This window comes from Cervus canadensis, chromosome 7, assembly GCF_019320065.1.
Source record: "Cervus canadensis isolate Bull #8, Minnesota chromosome 7, ASM1932006v1, whole genome shotgun sequence".
NCBI lineage: Eukaryota > Metazoa > Chordata > Mammalia > Artiodactyla > Cervidae > Cervus > Cervus canadensis.
Genome location: NC_057392.1, coordinates 13,875,802 through 13,893,809, shown reverse-complemented (window position 1 = coordinate 13,893,809; position 18,008 = coordinate 13,875,802). Strand labels below are relative to the sequence as shown.

The 18,008-nt window shown below is 40.3% G+C and overlaps 1 protein-coding gene and 1 pseudogene across 3 annotated transcripts in view; one reads left to right on the top strand and one right to left on the bottom strand.

Moving 5' to 3' along the window:
- Positions 1 to 18,008, top strand: part of TMEM108 (transmembrane protein 108) — a 411,372-nt gene that overhangs the window by 219,837 nt on the left and 173,527 nt on the right. The gene's annotated exons all lie outside the window — the stretch shown is intronic.
- Positions 4,346 to 5,966, bottom strand: LOC122445323 (annotated as a pseudogene). The gene has a single exon (XR_006270510.1). The product of XR_006270510.1 is annotated as an obg-like ATPase 1 (transcript).

Below are 18,008 nucleotides of genomic sequence, written 5' to 3'. Positions count from 1 at the left end.
TTAAGCATTTGCTCTATACACAGGAATCTGTATTTCTTAAATCATACTCTGTATTATTGGCACATCTTGCTTATTGCATCCTCTGAATATACTGAACTGTGCAACCATACAAAAAATAATCCTTTGCCCAACCCAGAGAACTGTCCACAGGGCCTTATTACTCAGATGGTGGAAGATAAAGAGAATTCCTGTAGTAGATTTGGGTTCCTAATGTGTAGAATTTAAAAGGTAAGAAGTATCAACTTTTCCACCCTCTACCTGGACCATGGAGACTGCATCTGTCTCAGACTCAAATTATGCACACAGACACACACACACCCCAAAATCCATATTCCTCAATGCTCTAGGCTCTTTGAGGCATAATGAGAAGCTGCTTGAGAACAGAGTTCATTTCTGTTGGGATGATCTGCCTCTCATCTAATCTCTGCAACTGGGCATAAAGCCCTAAATTTGCTTTACAGTGAACAAACTGTCTTTTGTGTTTTTTCAGTGCTAACTAGCTATTTTTGCCAACCAGCTACCCAGTGACTTTATTCACTTCTTAATAATCATGTAACAATCCCTCTAATCACTTCTTAAACTAAAAATATCCGGATAGTAATATCTTCCACAGGGAGTTAACATTCTCCCTCTCTTTTCCCTTTTATCCCATAGTATACCCAGAGCCCTACCATGGTACCTACTAGGCCGGTTGCTCTAATGTGATCTGTGTTCTGAAGCTTTCCTGTGCTCATTAAGAAAGAAAACAATCTGACTAAATTAACTAATGCCAAGGTGTGCTTCATTGTCTAAGGAGAGTTGGGAGCTTTTCTGTAACCTTCAGGGATTATTTGCATTAATAAAAAATTAATTTTACTTTCTTAAGGCAAATACTATGTCAGTGTTGTGGTTTTTTTTTAATATTTATTTATTTTTGGCTGCACTGGGTCTTTGTTGCTGTGTGAGGGCTTTCTCTAGTTGTGGTGAGTAGAGGCTACTCTCAAGTTGCAGAACATGGGCTCTAGGGCATGTGGGCTTCAATAATTGTGGCTCACAGGCTTAGTTGTTCTGTGGCATGTGGAATCTGCCCAGAGCAGGGATTGAACCCAAGTTCCCAACATTGGCAGGTGGATTCTTAACCATGGGACCACCAGGGAAATCCTCAGTGTCGTTTTAAACCATACTGAGTATAGCAGTTTAAACAGGTAAGTTTGCCAGGGCCTGTCCATTTATTTGGATCTCTTTGAGTCAACGGTCTTGAATTTTCACATTATTTCTCTTTCTGGCTTATCCGATCTTGCCTCTTTGGCCAACTAAAAGCAGAAATGATCTGCTTGTGCCTTATCACCACCATTCTGGATTTCCAGTGCTGAATACCTGAAGTTATGCATTTGGATATCAGTTCCCACAGACTCTTAGCTTGTGAATCCATTTCTCTGTATCGTTGTCTCTGCTTAAAGAAGGGCTTCCTATGGTCTTACCTGAGCCCTTTTAATAGTCTCCCTTCCTGCTGCCCTTATCTAAGGCCTCCTGCTTCTAATCCACCCTCACATTGCCACCAAACAGCAGCGTGTCCACGCTGATGATCTTTCGATGGCTTTGCATTACCAGTAACAGCAGTCCTCATAGTGTGGTCCAGGAAGCTCTAGGGACCCCTGAGACCTTTCCAGGAAGTTTGTGAGGCCCTCCATTTCCAACAATATTGTCCCTATGAAGCCAGATTTTCTTTATATTCTTCAGCTATACTGCAACAGATTAAATGCAGAAGCCGATGTGAGAGCCAGCTAGCTGTCTTTCATAAGCCAGACCTTAAGGAGATTTACAAAAATGTAAAACAATGGCACCCTTCTCATAATATTTTTGTTTTAGAAAGTATGGTTGTATTTTATTTAAAATGTTATATATTAATGTGTAGTGAGTTTATTGTTATTTTAATGGGTGAATATTTTTTGTTTCTCAGTTATAATAGCTGGCAAAGAATCTGCCTACAATGCAGGAGACCCCGGTTCAATTCCTGAGTCAGGAAGACCCCCTGGAGAAGGGATAGGCTACCCACTCCAGTATTCATGGGCTTCCCTGGTGGCTCAGATGGTAAAGAATCCACCTGCAATGTGGGAGACCTGGGTTTGATCCTTGGGTTGGGAAGATCCGCTGGAAGAGGGCATGGCAACCCACTCCAGTATTCTTGCCTGGAGAATCCCGGTGAACAAAGGAGCCTGGCAGGCTATAGTCCATGGGGTCACAAAGAGTCAGACATGACTGAGCAACTAAGCACAGAACAGTACATAGTAAATATTAGTAGATATAACCCATATAAACAAAGGCTCTCTTTTAAGAGTATAAAGAGGTCATGAGACCAAAATGTTTGAGGATCATGAGGGATTAAGCCTAAATTTCTTAGGTTAGCACTGCAGACTGGTTAGTACTCTGGTCCCAGATTGCCTTCTTCTTCCACGTCATCTCTCACTGATTCTCTCCATGTACATGGGTGCATGCACATGCACACATGTGTGTGTGCACACATGCACACGCACACACACACACACACATATGCAGGCACGCACGCACACACACTACTCCACCCAGGGGCATCCACAGTGTGCTGACATTTCATCCTTCACAAAGCACAGTTACCCCTCAGGATCTGAGGTGGAGTTGGTTCCGGGCCCCCCTGTGGATCCCATTTCCATAGGTGTTTGGGTTCCTTACAGTCAGTCTGTGCATACTTAGAGTGGGGTAAGAGTGTATTTATTTAAAAAAAAAAAAACTCTGTGTATAAACAGACCCATGCAGTTCACACCTGTGTTTTTGGAGGATCAGCTTGTATTCACCTTTCCGTGTGCATATGCTTGTTTGCTTGTCTTCCAGTTCTTCAGTGTGGGGACTCCATTCATTCCCCTATCTCCAGTCTAATCTAGAGCTTGACTCATAATGGGGCTTAATATATGTTTAATGTAATTACCACATTTCTGCAAATCTAGAATGTCAAGGATGTCATTAATTGTAAAATGCACTGTTACTTTAATGAACCACTGAGAAAGAATTAATCCTTAACTGTACAACTATCACAAGCCATCAATTATACATTACAATACAGAAGCACATGTATGGATAAAATACAGAATTATTAGAGTAGATTGTGGCTAACTGGGCAACATGTCCCTGGGTTTCTGCCACTAAATTCTCCTCTAGGACCAAGTCTCAGCAAACCAATCTGTATTCTAGCTCCCACCCTAAGTCAGCCCCATGTTTCAAATGAATTTCCTTTGGAAGCTAGAAAAAGATCCAAGTAAGTGGGCTATCCCTAACTGACTTTGGTGAGTGTATGCAGTCATCATGGTATGTTTTTCTAAGAAGTAAGAAGAGGTTGAGGTCCTTTAATGGACCAGAACCTGGTGGTCTGGAGTTGATGATAAGAAAGTGAAAGAGAAAGAAGTTAATATTCCCTGGGTTATGCAGAGAACCAATAAAGCCCTAGGACAGGGCTTGTACTGCTCACAGAGGCACAGGGCACCCTCTTGAAGAGAGAGGTCTTGAAAGCCCAGGCAGGAGAGTGAGCTCGACAGATTTCCGCATTCCAGAGAATTAGCCAGAGGGAGAGGGAGAGAGAGAGAGAGACAGGGACCCAAGTTTCTGGTGGAGCAAGGGTGCTTTAATGATCTTTCTGTGAGTATATATAGGCTATTGTATAAGGAATTTCTTTCGACAATGATAAAGATCAGAAAACCAAATGTACAGCAACCATTATTAAGGGAACAAGGGATTAACAATTGTCATAAGGTCAGGAGACAATCCATATCTCAGGAAAGAGGATCGAGACTAAGCAGTTTTGTCTTTGTCTCATAAGGAGAATGTTTACTGAAGGAGATTCATGCATGTATTTCATCCTATGACCTCAGTCCTGGGAGCGGCGTGCTGTTCCACTCGTTCCTATTGCCAGGAACTGATAAGGAACAGAGGATTTGTCAGAAACAGCATGCAGGAATCCTCCTGTTAAACATTCCCTGACAATTCCCCCTTATTTATTTATTATATTTGTAAAAAGGGTCCTGACCATTTTAACAATTTTTGCATAAAGACAACGGTAAACAATAAATATAATTGTCAAGACAGTCACCAAAGTTCCAGACCTGATGCTGTGAGTAACACTCTGAAACCATCCGAGTGGGTCTAGCCCAGATAATTGATCAGCTAGTTGTTCAGCTAAAGTTTCCAAATTAGTGGAAGAGGGCAGATTTTTAGAAAAGGTTTCAAAGATTTCTTTTTGTAATAATTGTACAGAGAGGCATTATCATGTATGTTTGTTTGTTTTTTTTTGCCAAATGTTTTATTGAGTGTAGACATCTGGAGTACTGTAAAACATGCATTATCTGTAGATTCAAAAGGAGCAAGCCACATTGTCCTCTCTGTCAAATGTGTCAGACTTGGCATACATGATGGAGATTAATGAAGTATCATGAGAGTAATATGGTTCCTGAAAAGCTTCTACAATTTGGAGTAGGGTCTTAATCACGGGAAAAGCAAAGCTGTTCATGTTTAGTGAACTTGCAGCTCATTGGAGGTACACAGTATTTTAATTTTAAAATGAATAAAAATAATTGTTTGTGGAAGATTCCCATCACCCCAACTTTACCTGCCCTTTCAGTTTTCAGAAATTTTAATTAAAAAAAAAAAGTATATGCCGTTCGGAAGTTGTACATTTATCTGAACAATAATTACAATTTATTTCTTCTTCGGTTGCTGAGGTGTATTAAATTTGAAGAAGATAATATCTCCATCTTCAACAATATAATTTCTGCCTTGTTGTCTGTACTTTCCAGCAGCCTTGACTGCATTTTCAGAACCTTCCTCTTTAAAATCTTCGTATTTCATTACTTCAGCCATAATGAATCCTTTTTCAAAATCTGTGTGAATCTTTCCTGCGGCTTGAGGAGCCTTCGTCCCTTTCCTGATGGTCCATGGACGCACTTCATCTGGGCCTGCAGTGAAAAAGTATTCTAGTTGGAGTGCTGCAAACCCAGCCTTAATGATCTTTGGCAAAGCGCTTTGTGTCATGTTCGCTTCCAGATACTTCTGTCTCTCCTCAGCACTCAATTCTTGCAACCTGAGTTCCAAGGCCCCACTAAAAGGAATGACCAAGGCACCTGGGTCATACTTGTCCACCCACTCTTTAATTTTTATCAACCATTTGTTTTTCTTTCTAATGTAGTCTTTTTTGGAAAGATTAACCAAGTAGACCATTGGTTTTGAAATCAGAAATAAGTGTTTGTTCAATACTCAATCTCTTTGTCATTCCAATCATGATAGAATCGAACAGGTTTCTTTTGATCTATAACCCAGGATTTGACTTTGCACATTATGTCATATTCAGGTTTTAGTTTTTTATCTCCTCCTCTCACAGCCGCTTTCTCTAGTTTATCTATAATGGGCCCAATCATTTCCTCATCTTTAAGCTGAAGCTCTTCATGTATTATTTCTATATCTCAAACAGGATCTACACTTCCTTCAACATGTGTGATATCATCATCTTCAAAAGCACGTGTTAAATGAAAGATTCCATCACAGGCACTAATATGGGATAAAAAGGCATTTCCCAGGCCTTGCCCATTGTGAGCTCCTTTCACAAGGCCAGCAATATCCACTACATTTAGAAAAGCAGGAATTTTGCTTGCTGGTTTGTGGTACTGGCAAAGAAAGCCAAATCTTTCATCAGGCACAGGTACGCTGCTCTCATTTGGATCAATAGTGCAGAATGGGAAGTTTTCTGCTGAAGCTTGACTATTGGTTAGTACATTGACGAAGGTAGATTTTCCAACATTTGGTAATCCAACAATACCAATTTTCAAGGAGGTTCCAAATCTTCCAATGATTGGGGGTGGTTTAATTCCATCACCTCCCTTTTTGGGGGGCATCGTGCTCGCGGCGCGCGATGACACGGGGTCCCAGCCGCAGCGGGAGATGGGTCCTGCCGGCAATGGGAGGCGGAGAGGAAGTATCGTGTATGTTTTGTAAATGAAATTTGATTTGTTCCCAGTTGTAGGCACTATGATTGAATTGAACAGGAGTAACACAAAATTGAGTAGAATTCCAATCACATTTTAGTATCACTTGTTTTTGTACATCTGTTCATTGATCTCCAACCCATTTGATGGCTGTTTTTGGTTCTCTATTTCATCTTGAATATCCTCATCTATCTGAGCCGTAGTGGCCCACATAGTATGAGCATCTTTAGTCCAATTTTGGATAAAATTATGTGTTTGAATTGAGGTTTGTAAAGCAACGTCAGCAATGGCAGCAATGGTGCAAATAGCTATTAATCCCAAAATACCAAGAATCAGCCATCCAGTGAGTGGTTTAGATCACCAGGGCAGTTTAGTAAGTAACCGGGAAGCAAGTCCAGCCATGGGACCTTCTTCCCAGGGCCTCTGGAGATTTATTGGTAACCACAGAGTACGTCAAGATCGAAGAATCAAAAGGGATTCATTTCTTAAGGAAACAGAAGAGTTAAGACAAGTATATAATTTGCAATTTATACAAGTTACAGAACGTAAAGTCTTATTGAATTGTAAACTCCCTATCGCTATAACAAAAGGAAGGGGAACACAAGCTTGTATGAAATATGATTGATTATAACGAAAGAAAGAGTTACTGTGACTACGACTGGTCCTTGTGAAATGTCTAGTCCAAGTCCCAAGTTCTTTGGTGCTCACAGCAAGTTTCCAGGTGTCCCATTGTTCAGGCCCAATCTGTTTACTGAGGACAATTTGAGGACGAGGGAGGGCCATTCCACTGTCAAGCCACCCAAGAAGTCCTTTGTCATGGTAATGCTCCATTGTAGTGTTAGTAACCTTCCATGCTACTTGAGTAGCATAGTCACACACAGTGCTGTTAATATCATCTGAGCAGTTAGATGACCACATACAATGGGGTCCCCAATCGACAACTGTATGATTAGCCAGTAATTTTCCTGATTTGGCTTGACATTTGTCCCAAGGAACAGGAGTATAAAGTTCTTGTAAGTAAACGCTTTGCATAATGTTCTTTGTTCTTTGCCTTACTCTTTCCCTAAAGTTTCAGTAGTATAAACATGGCTCACAGACAAAGATAGGGCAGTAAACAATCCAAGCAATGTCCAAAAGTCCTCTTTTGGAGTCAGGGTGAAAGCCCAAGTTTGTCGGCTAACGTTTATGCATAATTCTGTTGGGCCCATGCACAAAGGAAGGACTTCATAACCTAGAGAAATATTAGTTAGTTTCCCTTCTTCTTCAGGGTGTGAGGGCCCTTTAATGATTCATGGAGAAGGCATATGTATGGAGTCATTGGTTGATAGGATTGGTCCTTTCTCTGTCCATTCTACAACCTGTAGTAAAGGGGGGGTTGGGTATGTAAGCCCAGTATGTATAATTAGTTAGTTCAGCTTGAGCAGGAGTGGGGAGCAGAAGCAAACAAGCAAAGTAAGCATGGCAACAAAAATATTTTCAGGACTTCGAGGCATTCCCTGTTGAGAAACCAGATTTTCAGCTTGAATAGTAAGGGTTTTAATTCGTCCCCAAGAGGGGAGATCATAAGGTTGATGCCGTCGAGGGCGGTGCTTCCTGGAGATCTTTAGAGCTGCCATGGCCCTTATTGGAGTTTCTTCCTCCTGGGCTTTTTGTTGTTTTGTCTCTACTTTGAATGCCGGGGGCCCCCTTGGGTTGAATGTTCCGAAGAGGAAGCCATGTGAGTTCATTGGATCCATCTGGAGAAATACAAGCATACCCCTTTCCCTGTAAGATTAATTTCCCAGATTTCCATTGTTTAGTTAAGCTCTCTTGGTACCAAATGGGCAGAGGAAGAGAAGTGTCCTTCAATTCCTTGAAATGTTTTTCTGCTCTTGTGAAGATATCTCCTTGTGGTAAGTTTAAAAAATTTAAAACAAATAAAGCTATATTAACAATAGTTATAGGTTTAGAGAATATCTTATGTTGGAATTTAGTAAAGTCTGCTTTAGATAGTAGTGTTCCTGTGTATTCCCCCTTTTTAAATTTTTTTATTTGTAATTTTAGTGTGTGATGTGCTTGTTCGACTTTGTCTTATGTCTGTGGATTATAAGGAATACCTGTGATATGTTTAATAGAAAATGATTGTAAAAATTGTTTGAAATATCTTGAAGTGTAGGCAGGGCCATTGTCTGTTTTAATAGCACTAGGAGTTCCCATTATAGTAAAGCAAGCTAATAGGTGAGTTATAATGTGTTGTGTAGCTTCACTGTGAAGAGGCGTGGCCCACATAAAAGAAGAATTGGTGTCTATACAGACATGTAGGAAGGGAGATGGAGAGAGTTCAGGGCAATGAGTTACATCTATCTGCCATAGTTCATTAGGTTGCAATCACCGAGGATTAATGCTTTGTGCAATGGGTCGAAGATGTAGGGGTCTACAAGTAGAGCAATTGTTAATAATTTCTTTAGCCTGGTGGTATGGGATTTTCCATAGCTGGTGTAGAGAGCCAACATTGTTGTACAACAGAGCATGTTGTTCCTCCGGAGTAGCAAAAGAAACCAGTTTATCAGCCTGTTCATTACCGTAAGTCATGGGGCCAGGAAGGCAGGAATGTGCTCAAATATGTGTAATATAAATGGGAGAAACGCAGTTGCTAGTAACAGATTGTAGTTCAAAAAAGAGTTGTTGAATAACAGGTTGATTGGAGTTTATGGTGGAGGTTTTTATGTTTTTTAATATGAAAACTGATTACAAGGAATCAGAGACTGTATTAGTGGGGTAAGGGTGTAGGCAAATAACTTGAATAAGAGCATATAATTCGTTTCGCTGAGCAGAATGGAATTTAGTGTAAAAGACTTCATATTCTTTGAGAGACCAGAATAAGGCTTTGGCGTTTTTAGTCCCATCTATATAGAAAACTTCAGCTTGTGGTGTAGGCTGTGAGCTGATGATGTGGGAAATAATAAATTCAGTATTTTTGAAGAAATTCCATAGCTTGTTAGAAGGATAATGAAATGAAATTTCTCCAAAATATTCTAGAAAAGCTATTTGGAAATTGGTGGAAGTTTGTAATGCTTTCTCAAATTGAGATTTATTGATAGGTATTATAATTTTATGAGGATCAGAGCCAATTAGAATTTTAGTTCTATTTCTTTCATTGATAATGATTAGAGCAATTAAATCAAGGTAGGGTGTAAGTGACTTCATTCCTCTAAAATGGGTATAGATCCATTCTATTGGGTGTTCTTGTTGGGCAAGAAGTCCTGTGGGAGAATGAAGAGAGGGAAGTATAAATAATTCTAGAGGTAAATCTAGTCTGATGCGAGTAAGAAACTGTTTTTGTAATTTATTTTGCACTAAATAGAGTTCCTTTCGTGCCTCTCGAGAAAGTGAACGAGGGCTATTTAAATTAGGATCTCCTTTCAAAGTATTAAATAGATTAGTCAGTTGATAATTAGCAATGCCTAATGAGGGTCTGGAGAAGGCAATGGCAACCCACTCCAGTACTCTTGCCTGGAAAATCCCATGGACAGAGGAGCCTGGTAGGCTGCAGTCCATGGGGTTGCTAAGAGTTGGACATGACTGAGCAACTTCACTTTCATTTTCACCTTCATGTATTGGAGAAGGAAATGGCAACCCACTCCAGTGTTCCTCCCTGGAGAATCCCAGGGATGGGGGATCCTGGTGGGCTGCCGTCTGTGGGGTCGCACAGATTCAGACATGACTGAAGCACTTAGCAGCAGCAGCAGCAGCAATGAAGGTCTAATCCAATTTATATCACCTAAGAGTTTTTGAAAATCATTTAAAGTTGATAATGTATCAGTACGAATCTGTGTTAGTTGGGGAATAATATGTTGTCTATTAACAACAAATCTTAAATAATGGTAAGGTGTAGAGGTTTGAATTTTTTCAGGGACAATGATTAACCCAGAGTTTTTTAAGCATTGTTGAGATATATCAAACATGTGTTGAGTTTCTAAAACAGATGGAGCCGAAAACAATATATCATCCATATAATTAATAATAAGAAAATCAGGAAACTGTTTTCTCACAGGCTCAAGGGGTTTAGCTACATAGTATTGACACATGGTGGGAGAATTCATCATTCCTTGAGGCAGCACAGTCCATTGGTATCATTTATGAGGCCCGATGTGATTAGGAAAAGGGAGAGAGAAAGCAAATCTCTCTCAGTCTAAAGGGTGTAAAGGTATATTAAAAAAGCAGTCTTGTAAACCAATAATAATAATGTGCCAGTTTTGAGGAATAGTAGTAGGTGATGGGATCCCTGGTTGCAATGCACCCAAAGGTTTCACAGATGCATTAACTTTTCTAAGGTCTGTTAAGAGACGCCATTTGTTAGATTTCTTTTTTATAACAAAAATAGGAGAGTTCCAAGGAGAGCAAGATTCCTCAATATGTTTCAATTCTAATTGTTTGTCTATAAGTTCTTTAGCAGCCTGTAATTTTTCTTTCATAAGGGACCACTGCTCTGTCCAAATAGGCTCGTTGTTCTTCCAAGTTATTTTAATAATTGCATTATTTGTTAAATGAGCAGTGGCCCCTAGGAAAAATGTGGAATGTATATCTGAGTTTGTCATTGCATAAGTAAGTCCCTGTCTATTAGATTAAGGGATGCATCTATCACATCAGGTCTTAATGTTGCAGGTTGGCCTTCTGGTCTCTCACATGGGTAGATTTGAACACTTTGATAAACCTCTTGCACTTTGGTTTGAGAAATTTCTGCAATTTGGCAAGAGATTTTTTGTATAGGCCAGGATTTGGGCCATAAGTGTTTGGAAATAATAATAATCAGATCCAGTGTCGAGGAGACCAGAAAATCTTTTACCATTAATTTTGATATTTATATTTGGTCAGGCATATTCAGATACCAATGATGTCCATAAGGATTGTTTTTGATCTGTACTGTCAAATCTGTCTGTCCGTACATCATTAGAGGAGTTAATAGAAATGTAAGGTAAAAGAAGTAATTGAGCAATTTTGTCCCCCCTTTTGAATTGTCATAGAATCTGAGATGACATCATAATTTGAATTTTTCCTTTATAATCTGAATCAGTTACTCTGGGGTGAAGACTAATTTCTTAGAAGTCAAATTAGATTGGCCAAGTAAAAGACCAAAGGTTTGTAGGGGCAGGGACACAAAAAGTCCAGTAGGTATTATAGAAGGGACTGTTTGAGGGTAAAGGAGAAAATCATTTAGAACTGGTATATCGATGGCAGCAGTGTCGGATGTTGTGGGTTTGAGGGAAAAGATGGAATTTGACCCTGGTTTTTGTTGAAGGGGACCTGGGGTGTCCCCTGCTTGGAGTTTCCCAGAACAGGCTTTCCTTCAATATCAAATTTAGATTTACAATCTTTGGCCCACTGTATTTCTCTATGACAGCAAAGGCAGATTTTTGGAGGTCTTCTATTAGCCTTCTTAGGGCAGTCTCTTTTTAAATGCTTCTTATCTCCACATGTAAAACATATTTCATTTCCTTTTCTAAAGGCAGCAGCCATTGTTTCAGCTAACATTTGCATCTTTTGAGTTTCTGATCCTAGATTGTGACAAGCCTTCAAATAATCAATAATAGTCTCAGTCTCACAAATCAGAGCAATAGCTTTTTGACATTCCTGATTTGCATTTTCATGAGCAAGTATTTTTTCTAGCTGTTTTTTGGCTTTTTCTCCAATTACAGTACAGGAAATAATCTAGCTAAAAAATCAGCATAATTTTCATTAGGTTCTTGTAATATTTTAGTTTAGCTAATTGCAGGCTCTCCTTGAGGATTAATTTGATCTCAAGCTTCAAGGGCCACTGTTTTTAATTGTTCATGCAACAAGGGAAGGCATTGTATTTGAGCTTCTATGGTATCAAATTGTCTGGTGCCAGTTAACATTTCAAAAGTAATTTGGTTTTGGAGAGCACCAACTCGAGCATTCTTGTTAGCATGATCTCTGGCTATATCATGAAACCACATTGTCCATTGAAGATATTTTCTTGGTTTAAGGAAAGCTTTTACTAAAATTCACTAATCATAGGGAATAAAGTTTCCAATAGAAGATGTCACAGCATTTAGAAGCTCTTTAGTAAAAGGCGAATGTGGGCCATACATAGTTACAGCCATTTTCATTTGTTGTATGTAAAAAAAAAAAACCAATACCTTCATATTGAGGTATTATGTGTCCTTGAGCATCAGGATTTCTTAAAACTGGAAAGGCGGAGAAACCATCAAATTCAGATACTTGTGATTGCAAAGCCAGTCATTCAGAGAGCCTCTGTCATGGAGGAAAGTGAGTAGGTATCGGTTTTTTGCAAGTATGAGTCTGTGTTAAAGACTTATCATTATTGTCTAGAAGAGTATTGTCAGTTTTGATGTCAAAAAGTGTCTCAGGAAAGTTGTTGTCAGAATCATTAGGTTTTAACAAAGAGAGACTTTTGGATTTGTGCCTGTTGGCAGAGGATGAGCATTTGGAGCAACCAGGGCAGGGCTTGTAGGAAAATTTTGAAATATTTTATGTTGTTTTAATTGGGCCTTTTGTCAAGTTTTATCATCTAATTTATATTTATGTAATAAGTGTTTTGTCTGTTGTCGAGTATTGGGAGGGCTAGAATTACCTTGAAATGGCAGAATTACAGCTTTAATGAGAGCCCACAGGGGCCAGAAATCAACTGGAATATTTTTTCTCCGTCTGGCAGCTCGTTCAACATTTTTTTTGACCCAGTGTCAAATTTTTAACTCAAAACTGTCTTTATCAGGGAACCAAGGATTACATTTAACCATTGTTTGAAGGCAAGCCTCTATTTGTTGGCACAAAAGTCCATGAGCTTTAAACACATGGTGAAGTAAAGTAGAGAAATGATGGGGCTCTCCAGCCGTTTGACCCATGTCTTAGTACTTAACCGACCTCAATAGGTCACGAGTCACTCCGTCTGAAATGTCACGTATGCCGGGTCCCTGTTTGGGCGCCATTTGTTGAGGTTCTTTGATGGACTGGAACCTGGTTGCCTGGAGTCAACGATAAGAAACTGAAAGAGAAAGAAACTAGTATTCCCTGGGTTATGCAGAGAGCCAATAAAGCCCTACGACAGGAGGCACAGGGTGCCCTCTCAAAGAGGTCTTGAAAGCCCGGGCAGGAGAGTGAGCTCAGCAGGTTTCCATGCTCTGGAGAATTAGCTGGAGGGAGAGAGAGAGAGAAAGAAAGAAAGACATGGGGACCCAAGTCTCTGGTGGAGCAAGGGTGCTTTAATGATCTTTCTGTGAGTATTATAGGCTGTTGTACAAGGAATTTCTTTCGACAGTGATAAAGATCAGAAAACCAAACGTACAACAACAGTTATCAAGGAAACAAGGGATTAACAATGGTCATAAGGTCAGGAGACAATCCATATCTCAGGAAAGAGGATCGAGACTAAGCAGTTTTGTCATAAAGAAAATGTTTACTGAAAGAGATTCATGCATGTGTTTCATCCTATGACCTCAGTCCTGGGAGTGACATGCCGTTCCACTCGTTCCTATTGCCAGGAACTGATAAGGAACAGAGGATTCATGAGCACGCAAGAATCCTCCTGTTAAACATTCCCTGACAAGTTTTCCTTGAGGTTAAGGAGGGAGAGCTGGTGTAAATCATAACTGAATGAGGTGGAATTAATGTCCAAACAAGTATTAACTCCAGAAATGTAAGCTCTTTTAAATGTTACAGGCAGTCATAAAGATATTGCATTAGTTATACAGTGGAAGTGAAAAATAGATTCAAGAGATAAGAACTGATAGACACAGTGGCTGAAAAACTGTGGACAGAGGTTCATGACATTGTACAGGAGGCAGTGACCAAGACCATCCCCAAAAAAAGAAATGCAGAAAGGAAAAATGGTTGTCTAATGAGGGCTTACAAATATCTGAGAAAAGGAGAGACGTGAAAGGCAAAGGAGAAAAGGAAAGATATACCCATCTGAATGCAGAGTTCCAAAGAATAGCAATGAGAGATAAGAAAGCCTTCCTAAGTGATTAATGCAAAGAAATAGAGGAAAACAATAGGATGGGAAAGACTAGAGAAATTTTTACAAAAATTAGAGCTACCAAAGAAATATTTCATGCAAAGATGGGCACAATAAAGGACAGAAATGGTATAGACCTAACAGAAGCAGAAGATATTAAGATGAGATGACAAGAAAATGCAGAAGAACTATACAAAAAAGATCTTAATGACCCAGATAACTGTGATGGTATGATCACTCACCTAGAGTCAGACATCCTGGAATGTGAAGTCAAGTGGGCCTTAGGAAGCATCACTGTGAACAAAGCTAGTGGAGGTGGAGGTGATGGAATTTCAGATGACCTGTTTCAAATCCTAAAAGATAATGCTGTGAAAGTGCTGCACCCAATATGCCAGCAAATTTGGAAAACTCGGCAGTGACCACAGGACTGGAAAAGGTCAGTTTTCATTCCAATCCCAAAGAAAAGCAATGCCAAAAAGTGTTCAAACTACCGGACAACTGCACTCATCTCACAGGCTATCAAACTAATGCTCAAAATTCTCCAAGCGATGCTTCAATAGTACATGAACCAAGAACTTCCTGGTATTCAAGCCGGATTTAGAAAAGTGAGAGGTACCAGACATCAAATTGCCAACACTGGATTACAGAAAAAGCAAGAGAGTTCCAGAAAAATAGCTGCTTCTGCTTTATTAACTACACCAAAGCCTTTGACTGCATGAATCACAACAAACTGTGGAAAATTCTTCAAGAGATGGGAATACCAGACCACCTTACCTGCCTCCTGAGAAATCTGTATGCAGGTCAAGAAGCAGCAGTTAGAACTGGACATGGAACAACAGACTGGTTCCAAATTAGAAAAGGAGTATGTCAAGGCTGTATATTGTCACCCTGCTTATTTAACTTATATGCAAAGTACATCATGTGAAATACCAGGCTGGATGAAGCACAAGTTGGAATCAAGATTGCTGGGAGAAATATCAATAACCTCAGATATGCAGATGACACCACCCTTAAATGGCAGAAAGCAAAGAGGAACTAAAGAGCTTCTTGATGAAAGTGAAAGAGGAGAGTGAAAAAGTTGGCTTAAAACTCAACATTCAAAAAACAAAGATTATGACATCTGGTCCCATCACTTCATGGCAAACAGATGGGGAAACAATGGAAACAGTGACAGACTTTATTTTTGGATGCTCCAAAATCACTGCAGATGGTGACTGCAGCCATGAAATTAAAAAATGCTTGCTCCTTGGAAGAAAAGTTATGACCAACCTAGACAGCATATTAAAAAGCAGAGACATTACTTTGCCAACAAAGGTCTGTCTAGTCAAAGCTATGACTTTTCCAGTAGTCATGTATGAATGTGAGAGTTGGACCATAACGAAAGCTGAGCACCAAAGAATTGATGCTTTTGAACTGTGGTGTTGGAGAAGAGTCTTGAGAATTCCTTGAATTTCAAGGAGATCCAACCAGTCAACCCTAAAGGAAATCAATCCTGAATATTCTTTGGAAACACTGATGCTGAAGCTCCAATACTTTGGCCACCTGATGGGAAGAAATGACTCACCAGAAAAGACCCTTATGCTGGGAAAGATTGAAGGGGGGAGTAGAAGGGGATGACAGAGGATGAAATGGTTGGATAGCATCGCCAACTCGATGGACATGAGTTTGAACAAGCTCCAGGAGATGGTAGTGGACAGGGAATCCTGGCATGCTGCAGTCCATGGGTTCATAGAGTCAGATATGATGAGTGGCTGAACTGAACTGCATTTGCCTCAGAAATGAAGAGTTTTCATTTTCTCCACCCACCATTGAAGGTGCTTCCCTCTCTCACTGGAGGTGCCTGACTATACCCTCCATGGAGGATAACATGTGGCAGACACAGTTAAGGACTCAGATTGTGGATTAAGACTGTGTGGGCGCTTGCTAAATTGCTTCAATCATGTCCGACTCTGCAATGCTATGGACTGTAGCTCACCAGGCTCCTCTCTCCATGGGATTCTTCTGGCAAGAATGCTGGAGTGGGTTGCCATGCCCTCCTCCAGGAGATCTTCCTGACCCAGGGATTGAACTGGTGTCTCTTATGTCTGCTGTATTGGCAAGCAAGTTCTTTACCACTAGCACCACCTGGGAAGCCCCAGGTTAAGACTGCTACTGCTAAGTCGCTTCAGTCATGTCCGACTCTGTGCGACCCCACAGACAGCAGCCCACCAGGCTCCCCCGTCCCTGGGTGTCTCCAGGCAAGAACACTGGAGTGGGTTGCCATTTCCTTCTCCACAGGTTAAGACTATTTTGGCTCAAATCCTGGTTTTCCACAAATTATTATCCAAATGATTTTTGCCTCTTTCGGTGCCAAACCTGCCAGTTAAGCGTGCCTCCAAATAGCTGTTGGAGCATCTGCCCTCCACCCCTTACAGATCTATCACCCCGGAGGCCATGAAAGTAGAAAAGCAAAGTGCTACCACCAGTAGCTATAACAATGGTAGTGACACATCTGTTCTCCAGTAAGCATTATGGAAATTGGAGGTGTCCGTTTCATCAGCACCACAGTTCAGTATTTCAGAATGGATTACTCCAATTGGCTTTTGTTGCTGGTTCTCAAACCTAGATATACATTAGAATCACCTGGAGAACTTTTAATAAATCTCCTTGCCCAGACCCACACCAGATCAATTAGAATCTTTGGCAGACATGGTGGAAAGTGTGGGGCCTGGGTATCCAGTGATTCTAACATGCAACAGGGTTGAGAATCACTGGCTTCTACAGTGATAACCATGCAACAGAATTACCTGGAAGGCTTATTTAAATACAGATTGCTGGGCACCACCCCTGGAATTTCTGACTCAATATATTGGGATTGTAATTTGCACTTCTAAATTTTCTCTGATGCCAAAGAAGCTTTGGTCCAGGGACCACACTTTGAAAATCACTGTCTTAGACAAAAGAAGTGCTGTCTCCTGGAGGCAAAGATGCTTTCAATTTCCCTGCATCACTTGAGCCGGGTGAAGTGGTAAAGTGAATCTTGGAGCAAAACCAGGGTCAGTTAGGAAGGAAGAGGAAGGAAGTTAGAAAGGAGGGAAGTGGAAGAAAACCAAAAGAATCAGTGCTTTAAGGTTAGGAACTGTTAGAAGTTGAGGTTTCAGTTACTCCTTGGGATACACTGGAAGTTAGTTTTCACTCTGTTTAAAAAAAAAAAAAAAGGCTTAGCCCAGGTTGGATGCATGAGACAAGTGCTTGGGGCTGGTGCACTGGGAAGACCCAGAGGGATCAGGTAGGGAGGGAGGTGGGAGAGGGGATCGGGATGGGGAATACATGTAAATCCATGGCTGATTGATGTCAATGTATGGCAAAAACCACTACAATATTGTAAAGTAATTAACCTCCAACTAATAAAAATAAATGGAAAAAAAAAAAAGGTACTCAGAATGGACTAGCTAGGCTTATATTGTTGTTGTTCAGTTGCTCAGCTGTGTCTGACTCTTTGCAACCCTATGGAATGCAGCACTCAGGCTTCCCTATCCTTCACCATCTCCTGGAGTTTACTGAAACTCATGTCCTTTGAGTCGGTGGTACCATCCAACCACCTCTTCCTCTGTCATCCCCTTCTCCTCCTTCTTCAGTCTTTCCCAGCAGCAGGATCATTTCCAATGAGTCTGCTCTTCGCATCAGGTGGTCAAAGTATTGGAGCTTCAGCTAAGGTTATAAACAAAGACAAAACAGGAGAATGGCCCTCAACTCTGGCTGTTTACTGCATCAGGCCCACTTTAGAACTTGATTTTATATGACTATTTCTTCATTTCATGCTGGATAATTAGTTTGCAAATCAGGAAATTGAGGCTGGAATTTTTTTATTGTGAAAAAATTCTAATGTTTCTAAGGAGAACAGATCTCCTTGATTCTGAAGGTTAACTCATTTACACAGAAAACTTGAGGAAATAACACTTTGGAGTCCAACAGTAACCCAGAAAGCTTGTGCATACTGGGCCTTGAAAGATGTCATGTTGATTTAATGTCTTACATTTTAGACTGTGATTTTTTTTAATTTGCCTAAGTTA